Below are 10792 nucleotides of genomic sequence, written 5' to 3'. Positions count from 1 at the left end.
TGCTGCCCAACTTTTTGTCATCACCAATGTTAAGGAATTTGCAACGATCAAGTGAGGTGAAAGAAGTGAAGGCAATCAACTCAACATGTCTATTATTCCATGGCAATCACCATGAGAGCGAGTGCTTGACCAATCAAGAGTCCATCAATTATATAGGGAACTACAATCGAGGCAATAATACCCCTATTCAACACCCTACAATCCTGGATGACATCAACATCAAAAATTCTCTGGGGAATTCAAGAAACCAATAATGCATGTCAGCCCGCTAGGCAGCAAAATTTCAATGACTCTTAAAGTTTTCAAACGAATATGCCATGGTATAATTTTAACAAGTGAGTACCATATTTATCTAACACAAGCTCTTTGGAGGCCATGATTCAAGATTTTATAGCAACCACGAAGACTATGCTGCAAGATCATGCTACATCCATAAAAAACCAATAAACCTTATTTCACAGTCAATGAGATTTGCTTCAAAGCCGTGGCTCATCTTTGAGAGCCTTGGAAGGTCAGGTTGGCCAAATTGCCATGACATTACATTATTGCCACAGGGTAGTCTACCTAGTGATATTGAAGTCACTAAGGCTCAAGACAGAGAGCATTGTGGTATATTCACCTTAAGGAGTGGCATCAAAATCTACAAAGATGTTAAGTTTGGCGGGAGACACACGGAGTGCCCGATCATGAGATTGTGCACGAAAATCGAAGATGCAGAAGATTCACATTCGATGGAAACAATGAGCTTCAATAAGTGCAACCAATGAACACAAGAAACATTTGGCCCACGACAAAAGAAAAACCCTGATCAGCAGGAGTTGATGACCAAAGGAAAGCTGTAGAATTTTACCACAATAAATTTTTATACACTGATAATCACTTGAAGCTCGATGAAGAAGATGAAGAGGAGCTCGAGGATGTTCCAAAGGAGATGAGTCAATCTAGCTTACTCATAGATAGACTAGGTACGAAATTTGAACCCTTGGATTTTATTAAATTTACTCATAGTAAACCCTAATTAACTACCCATTGTCTAGGCTAGAAATTCTGAAAGAATTAAGGAATGAAATGGAGATTGAGGAAAAAAATTCCATAATGAGATATTATTATTTGCCACGACAATTTTTTTGTATTCTAACATTGTAAATTTTCTCGTTAGTGGTGTTTTGCTTCCTTACTTGAATAGCTAGGGAAAGAACAAGGACATACACGATTATGGCTACTCTCATTGGGATGACCCCTACCTCTTCAAAGCATTTGTTGCCCAAATGATTAAAAGTTCCCACAACAAAGAATGAGCAAAAAGAGATCTCATTCCACTACCCTTCAACTTCATGCAAAGAGAACTTTTAAAGAGATAGAAATACTGCAAAGGTCCTATAATTCATATATGAAAAACACGAAATGCCAGACAAAATATTTTGAAGATGGAATTGTTATATGTATGGGGAATTTTGGTCTAAACTGGTGCTCTGATCGAACGTGACAAAACTGCAAACATGTGGATAATGGTAAAGCCTCTACGATAGCTGCACCCAATTAGAAAGAAGAATCAATTGGTGTTGGAACATACAATGACATTGCTGACGATGTCCACCCATATGCACAAATGCCATAGTAAATTGAAACACTTCTAGTCAAGTGGACCCATTACTAAGTGAAGAATCTAACCAGCAACCTGACAAATTTTTTTGGCTATATCAAGCGAAGGGACGAGGTCATGGAAACAACCTTCATGGAGTTCCTTCCGTATGTAGCTCTTGATCTCCCCTTCCCTGATACTTATTTCCAACATATGTGGATTCCACAACATCTAAAGATGCTCAACAACCAGAGAATGAAGATGAGCCGGAAGATATTAACCTAATCTACATAGTGCCCGTAACCGAAAGAGGAGAGACTGAACGCCAGCCATCGACCCTACCAGCACCACTGTAGCAAACAAAGTTACACAATTCATTACAATAAAAAATGCCGCAGCAGTTCCCTCTGAGCAGGAGTCGACGCCATTTGAAGAAGGTGTATGAACGTGAGAAGCCTTAATTCACCCTGATCCCTGAATGCTTTAGAACCCCCTACTATACCACCAACAGACTCTGAACACTCTAGCCCCACAGCATTGTGCAATCACCCACGTCACATAACAACCACAAACCACCACCATAGAAAGTCAAGGTACCTTGCATTACATTGCATATCATGTAATCTAGTTTAACTTAGTTTTTATTTAGCATTGAGGAGGTAGTGTTCTTTGTAGAACATGTGCATGATAGTATTAGCATAACATTATGCCATGGAATCAATAATTGGTAGGACAGTTAGATTAAATGTCTTGACGATACCCTATGATGATGAACTTTTTAGGCTAAAAATTGAATGCAAATGATTATTGAGAATGATAGAACTGACTTTAGGGCTTGATTTTTTGTGAATTATTTTTACACGACTTATATGTTCTATATACTTAAGAAATTTAGGAAATTCTTATGAAATAACTCTGGTTAGCTTTGGCATTAAAATATGGAATGATGTTGAAAGGATACATCAATGAGAACTCTCTTATGTCTAAATTATGTTTAATCATGAATAAATGTTTTGGCATAACTCTAGAGGGATACCCCTCTTTGTGGCATTGCCTAAAAATCTCTTTAATAAATGGTAGCAACGAGTATACAAGTGAATGAAGTAGTTACGTGATACTCTACCTGACTAGATTGGGGGTGGAAGGTATTCTCCCTTCACCTAGAGTGTGGGATAGTAGGTGTGATGGTTGACTCTCCTCGTAGCAGCTCTAAAAAAAGAAAACAATATATTAAATAAAAAGGGAGTATAAATGTGCTTAATGAATGAGTAAATGTCATGGCAAAACTAGGGAACACAATTAAAAATTGCCTAGATTCATTAAGTATAAATTAGATACAATCACGCACACACACAACCACAAAGAATCTTGACCTAGGGAAAAGTACTTGATTTCTTGGTATGTCTAGCATGTTGAAGTCAATTTTTCTAGGGTTGAAATTCTATTTTTGTCTTGATTTTCTTATTATTGAAAATTGTCATGACATTTTGATTGTGTTAATTGCTATCTATTGCTTGAGGACAAGTAATAACTTAAGTTTAGGGGTATGATAAATCTGTAAAAAGGCTATTTTAAGGCCTTTTCACTCAAGTTATTGTTTATTTAAGGGTTCATTTAGGTCGTTTTAGATGCATATAGTTGCATTTGTTGTGGTTGTGTTGTTTTTAGTGATATGCAAGAAATAACAAGAAAAAAACAAGCTGAGCAAGAATATTGTGGCAACACACTTTGTTAAAGTAGATTGAAATGCCTTAGCATTTTTGGCAGAGAAAATGACAAACATATATTTTTATAAAATGACAGCTGGCAAGGCACGTGTCTGATGGTTATAACCGTCTGCTGGGGACTACTGCCACCTGTGAGGATATATATCACACATAAGGAGTGACTCTAGGGGTATGATGGGTATTTTGAGTGCAAAATCCCATGAATACCCTTAGATATTTTATTATAAAAAGGACCCCCCCCACAAGAGAGAAAAACATACATCATCATCTTTTCCATTTTTCTCTACCTACACACTTTTCTTCTTCAATTTTCTTGGTGTTCCTCATGGGAAGCTCGAGGGAATGGCGAGCTAGGCGTCCGAGAGGAGCTAGCGAGCGAAGGAAGTTCATGGTGGCCGAGGGGAGCTTCGATAATGCACGTTGACGGCTTTTTCCTCTATCACTTTATTTTTTCTTTCATTTATTTTAGTTGGGTTGTTTCGAACGAATGATTTTCATGTTTTATTTCATGGAATATAAGAGCCCCACCATGAACTAACCTTATTTGGTGGGGTTGATTTTATGGATGCTTGATTTTGTTTTAATGTTAGATTAAAGTTTATCTTTTGCATTTACTTGTTTTTCTTATGAATGCTTCATCTTCTAAGTTTGTAGGAGGCATGAGAGTGTATTACTTAGATGAAGGTGTGTTGGAAAGAAACTTAGTCATTGTAATAGTACTATATCCTAATACCTTAGTGCTTGAGAGAGACTAAGATATGATTTCAACGACTAAGAGTGGTAGTTTTTATCAATAGCATAGTTTGCCTTAGTTGAGACTGAGAGGAGATGTTGTGGCATTCTATTCTATTAGGTTCCTTTCACTAGAGATAGTGGGAGCACTTTCAGCAAACTCCATCGAGCAAGTGAAGCTTAGATATATTAAATATTTTAGAGAGATAAGTTTTAGCATCCTTAAATCATTCTCCATCACTCATTCCCGAAGTAGTTTCCCTTGTGAGGATTGTCAAGTCATTTTATTTATATGTTGTTTTTTACCATTTTGCGTTGCCTTGGTACTGTTTTATTTTACCTTATAATTTGTTTTGTTTCCACGACATCATTTACTCAATCACATTCCATCACCAGTCTTGCACTCACTTCAACAAATCCTGCCGAATGATCATATATATATATATATATCATTGCTATACTTAGATAAATTAACATAGTGTTGTGGATAAACTCATATATTTCCACCAATCCCTATGGAGATGATACTCACTCATCATTATATTAGTTGTTCGATTATGTATACTTGCACATATTTCACGTCCATATTTAGTACTTACAAAACACAATAGCTAGCCCAAAAGATAATTTTCCCCTTCATCATATAGATACTCTAGTGGACAACACTGCCGGGAATTCATGGTTTTCCTTAAGGATGATGTCTCGGGATCAATCAAATCGAAATGAATCCTGAAAAATGGAGAAACAATGTTTATAACTATATGGGCACTTTCTGCTATAAAGTGATGCCGTTTGGGTTGAAATATGCTAGGGCAACCTATCAATGAACCATGGTAACTCTCTTCCTTGATATGATGCATAAGGAAATTAAAGTATATGTGGATGACATGATTGCCAAATCTCGAACCAAAGAACATACAGAACCTAAGAAAACTCTTCCAAATGATGAGAAAATACCAATTAAAGCTCAATAAAGCCAAATGCACGTTCAGGGTAAAATCAAGGAAATTACTAGGCTTCATAGTGAGTTAGAAATGAATCGAGATCGATCGAGACAAAGTCATGGAAATTCAAGATCTTCGAACACCTCGCATATAAAAAGAAGTTCATGGGTTCATCGGAAGACTAAACTATATATCACGGTTTATTTCTCAGTTGACTGATAAGTGTGACCCAATGTTTAGATTGCTCAGAAAGAATAACCTTGAGGTATGGGACAAAAATGCCAAGATACTTTGGAGATTATCAAGAAATACTTGTCCAATGCTCAAATCCTAGTAGCACCAGTACTGACAGGCTGTTAATTCTTTACTTAACAGTTTTGAGAATTTAATGGTGTACGTGTTAGGGCAACATGTTGAATCAAGGAAAAATAAGAGAGTCGTTTATTAGTTGAGCAAAAAATTCATCGATGTGAGACTTGATACCCCCGATTCAAAAGTTGTGTTGTGCTTTAGTTTTGACAACTCGAAAGTTATTATTAATGTCAAGAAAGCACATTGGCGAATAGTATTACAGGTGGAGAAAAATATGTGATGCAAAAGAAGGTTATCATTAGTGTTAAGCAAACATATCAGGCATAGTTGTCAAGAATCTGGGCTAATTGGGATGAGACTGAGAAAATGTTGTTCAGAGAAGTCTGTGGAGACATAGTGGAGTTACTAAGGGTACCAATAGACATAGTTGTTGTTCGAGCTTTGGCAAAATAATGAAATCTCACGTATCGTTGCTTCATGTTTGGAAAAGTGGACATGACTCATACCCTCGAAGAATATATTGCTTTGTTGAACATACCATACATCAAAAGGCATTCACTTTACACTAAGGTGATCCGACCCAAAGGATACACAACCAATATGGTCAATTTGACTGGGAAGACAAAAAAACAGGTCGAAGAGTATATTCAGAGCGAGGGAATCTCGTGGGCTCAATTAAAAAGCTTGATCTATGAGCAAACACCATCCAAGAAAAAGAGAGATCAGTTTGCACTCGCATTATATGGTTTATTAGTTTTACCGAGAAAGGAAGATCACTTCGATATTACCATAATAGATTTTGTCAAAGTCATTGCTAGGAAAATAAATCCCGTACCAACTATCCTAGCAAAAACAATCATGTCTTTAAACAAGTGTAGGCGATCAAGTGGGGGTCAATTTACTGGTTGTGTATCTCTATTGATGGTATAGTGGTGGAGCCATTCCTGGATAGTTAAAAAGGGTTGGGCTCGAAAGCATAAGTTAGATTTCTCTCCCTTGGAAGATTTCCTTGACAAGTGCCATATTCCAGAACCTAGCAAAGAAAAGATTGGATCGAGGCTCTACGAAATATGAAAGATAACGAAGTAGACTAGAGAGCGAAATGGTTGCCCAAGGAAGACATATTGTATAGATGCGACGATGACAACTTTTTTATGTTACATGGACTGTGGGGAGCAATTGGCGACACTCCCTTTATGGTACTTCGATAGTTTAGTGCCTGACAGTTCATACCAACTACTCGTGGATTGAAAGAGATAAAGTTATCATTTTCTACCCCAAATTATAGAGACCAAATCTCAAAGATATACACTGCTTGGCAAAAAGCACTGTTTTATGAATTTCAAAATGATAGAACCATCATTCATGTTGGCCTATGAGGTTTGGAGAAAAGGAGAATCAATGATAATACCTCGAAACCCAATTTACAATATGAGTTGACCATGGAGGAACGGTTAATAAGGCTTTTGACTGAATTTGAGCTATTAAGAGAAGAGATCAGGCTGATGAATCTAGATAGAGAAAAAGAGCAAATAAATTTCTCATATTAGAAAACGATGTGGGAACTTGATTGGTAAAATCATCCTTAGGCTTTCTCTCTACCTCAATTTAAATCGATCCTTGAATAAGATTTTACTAAGGTTAAATGCCGGTTACAGTCCACAAGGTTTAATCCATGTAGCTTACTTTTTTCTCCAGTGATTAATTTCCCAAAACTATTTTAGAAATCTCAATTCTAAATTCGGATTAACTGCGAATATTGTTGTTAATTCAAAACAGTTTAAAAGAGTTGGAAAAGCTCGGCTCGAATTATGTTTTCTCTATAAAAATTGAACTCGATCTCAATTTTCCTTAGCGTGTCGTTGCTAAGTGTGTTCAAGGGAATTTGAATTAATTGATTCTATAATCCCAATGATAAACCATAACAACATCCAAGCCAAAAGCTATTTTTGAAGTGAAAGCGTTTTGATTTTAAGAAATACTGATCACCAATCTAGTTTCCATGAAATTGAGAATTTAACCCGAAGGTATGAATTGCTTTTCAGTCCTTACGACCAGAATTGAGTCATTTTTTAAGTTATTAGCTTATGATAAAATTATCTAAGTATGATAGAAATCATACTTAACACTTCTAAAGAAAATAAAATATCAACTTAGAAAGTAAAAACCAAAAAATAAAAGTAAAAACTTTTATAAAAAGAAGAAAACAAAGAACAAAAAAGTTCCAACAATCTGGGACATGTTCGAAGCTTACCCCAAGAAGATATTTATAGCTTCTTAAAACCCTAAAAATGACTTAGAAAATGATAAAGATAAATCCTAAAAATTACAAAAGATAAAACTTGAAAATTGGCTAAGAAAACTTCATATTGAAGCTCTACGGGGCAACGTTAATGAACCTTGTCAACCAAAATGTAAAACCCTAAGGAACTAGACACTCTGACCCTTATTTTTAAATCATCTGTTGGGATGTTTCTCTCTCAGACCTACCTCCACTGTCCGATCTCTGGGTCATTTTTCGAGACTATCGTGATGGTGGTCTCCCTGAACTCTAAGGGCCCTGGTCCTCTTCGCAGATGACTGAGACAATCTAGATGTCTTTAGAGCCCTCCATCTTTGTTCCACTAAGTCACTCACCGAATGAGCCTTCTTGTTTAGAATTCTTTCGACAACCTTATCATGGAGAGTTAGATCAACAAATACACGAGGAGGATCGGATGCCAGATGAGTCTGAATGTCCAAGTGGAAGCCCTCCCTGAACTTCCTACAACGATGCGCCTTAGTTGAAATAAGCTATGGGACATACTTGCTCAAGTTGAGAAACTCTTTCTCGTACTCCAATACGGTATGTTTACCCTTGGTCAGGTGCAAAAATTGGTCATGCAGATCATCGGTGTAGGCCTTACCGATATACTTATTATGGAACTCAATCATAAAATGATCCCAAGTGGGCAACTCTGGCTCCATCGTCAACTCCATGGTCTCCCAGCAATCAATCATGTCTCCCTTCAGAAGGGTGATGGCACACTCCAACTTACCGTCGGGAGTGAGGTGCAACTGAAAAAGAGTACAGAGTGTCTCTTGGAGCCATTGGTATACAGAGATCAGATCGTTATCCCTGGATCCATAAAAGTCGATCATCTTGTACCTACGGAACCTCTCAACCAGAGACTCCTAAGGCACCACAGTGGCTGAGCTGTGGATGCAGGTTGGGGGTGGCATAGCAGACAGATTTGGTATGGCATGGACTATCTGCCTAAGGGTTAAGGTCAGATCGCGGAAGAATGTCACCTCGTTGACACCATCGTCCACAGGTGCCTCATGATCTAAATACAGGGCATACTCATCACCAAAATCTCTGTCCAGGGAGGTCGACTCTTCTTTTGGACCTCGTGGTTAGGAACATTGCTATTGGTCATGCTCGAATCTTGAAATTATAAAGGAAATAGAGGTCACTATTTCCATTCCAGAATCTTATGTTTTCTTGACACTCCAGGGGCATGTACTTACATAGGCACTTACTTATTTCTGACCCGTGGGTCTTAGGAACGACTAAACCTGGATACTTTGATACTACTAAATATAACACCCTAATTCAATTCGACTTGGAGATCCATAGATTACAATGCCACACGAAACCACCAAAATGGTCAACCCAAATTTTGTTTTCAAAACATTTTATAATTATCAAAATCATCCATCATATCATCTATGAAATCGAATAAATTTTACAAAATATGTACAATACAACTATAGAGTTTAAAATTAAAATAGAGCTATGACTCGAATACACAAAGTCCATATAGAATACATGACCTCTAAAAATACTCAAGATATACTCTGTAAATTGTCTAGTCTGGAAAGGTCAAATGCTATAGGCTCCCTCAACTATCCTCTACTATCCTGCACACAGAAACAAATTTCATACGCTTATCCCACAAGCTCAGTGCCACGAAAATAAATATGTGATACTACATGCATTCATTACATGAAAATATTGGACTGCAACGTCATAATCATGTAAAAGTACATAACAACGTGAGATAAGCCAAGTATGTGGTCAGAGAAATTTATGTGCATCTCAGACGACACACTAGCCTATCTAGAATGCGATAGCTTCAGGGTAAGAACCAAAATTTACGTGCATCAAAACTTAAGGCCCTTAATCTATCTCGGATCCTCGAAAGGTCGGGGTGTGAGGTCCGGAATTTACATGCATCAAAAGCTCACATCGAACCTAATTGAGTATAAGGAATGATTCTAAAATTTACGTGCATCAAAACTCATACCGGTACGAGTAGAAATTTACGTGTATAGATGTGTACCAAACAGACAATATTCGAATATTTACAAACAAATGACAATTATCATAATACCATAGTAACTTGGGTGCCTGAACCGTTTCCCGAGTATCACACAAGGCAAATCTTATTTCATCCTATCTTGCTTGATTTCTAGGTGCGAATTGAGTTAACTTGTTTGTTTTCACTTGTATTGAATAGTTAAGGCTTATACGAACTCAAAACACCTTAGCCCGAACACCCAAATAATTTAACCAAAATTGCCCAAAAATTTCCATGGGTATCAATACTTTGCCAACAGTATTGATACTGGACCCTTGGGTATCGATAATCACCTAAGTATCGTACCAAATTTTACTTCGATGTTTTGAAAAATGCCTCAGTATAGATATTGACCATCTGGGTATCGATAGTAAACTTTGAGTATCGATACTCCTTGAAGGGATATCGATACTGCCTTATAAATCACTTGGTTTTTGCCTTTCACGAAGAATAGTTTCGGTATTGTTCTTCCAGTATCGATACCGATGAATCTGGGTGCTTTGTTTTGAGCACAAAATCATACCCAAAACTCATTCACTACCCTAAGACTAGTAAATTCTTTTAAAGTCTTATTTGGTTTCTTAGAGGTCAAAATGTATCATCTTTCATGCATATAACACACAAATACAAATCTTTCCATGAAATGACTCTAACATGCTTGTATGAACAAAACATACCATTTATGCACATTTAATGAACTACATGTGGTATAGACAAGTCATAATCGTGTTACCTTAATGCTAGCTTATAAAAACATCCCTAAATCAACCAACAATTAGTTTTTCTTTGCCTCTAGCCTTTGAGCTCTCCCCTTGCTCTTGAACTAACCAAAGCAAAGAAAATGAGCTGTTAACCCATTTTTTATTCTTAGAAAAAAACTAGAAATGTTTCCTCGCCACACAAATCCCTAAAAAAGAACCAAAGCTTAGAATTTCATAAACCCCTCAAAAACCCATTTTTAGAGAACTTGACGAAAACTTACCAAAGTGGGTTTGAATGAAAGCTTAAAGGATGAAGATTGTGAATCTTACCTTTGAATTCACAATGGGTGCTTGGAACTCTTAGAGCTCTCAACTTTGTCTTGGTTCTTTAAGAGAAAGAGATAAAAAGAGTAGAGAGGAACAAGAAAACGTTTGTGTGAAAAAGAGAAGA

The sequence above is a fragment of the Hibiscus syriacus genome, unplaced genomic scaffold (assembly GCF_006381635.1).
Source record: "Hibiscus syriacus cultivar Baekdansim isolate YM2019G1 unplaced genomic scaffold, ASM638163v2 tig00110057_pilon, whole genome shotgun sequence".
Taxonomy (NCBI): domain Eukaryota; kingdom Viridiplantae; phylum Streptophyta; class Magnoliopsida; order Malvales; family Malvaceae; genus Hibiscus; species Hibiscus syriacus.
This window is presented reverse-complemented; position numbering follows the sequence as displayed.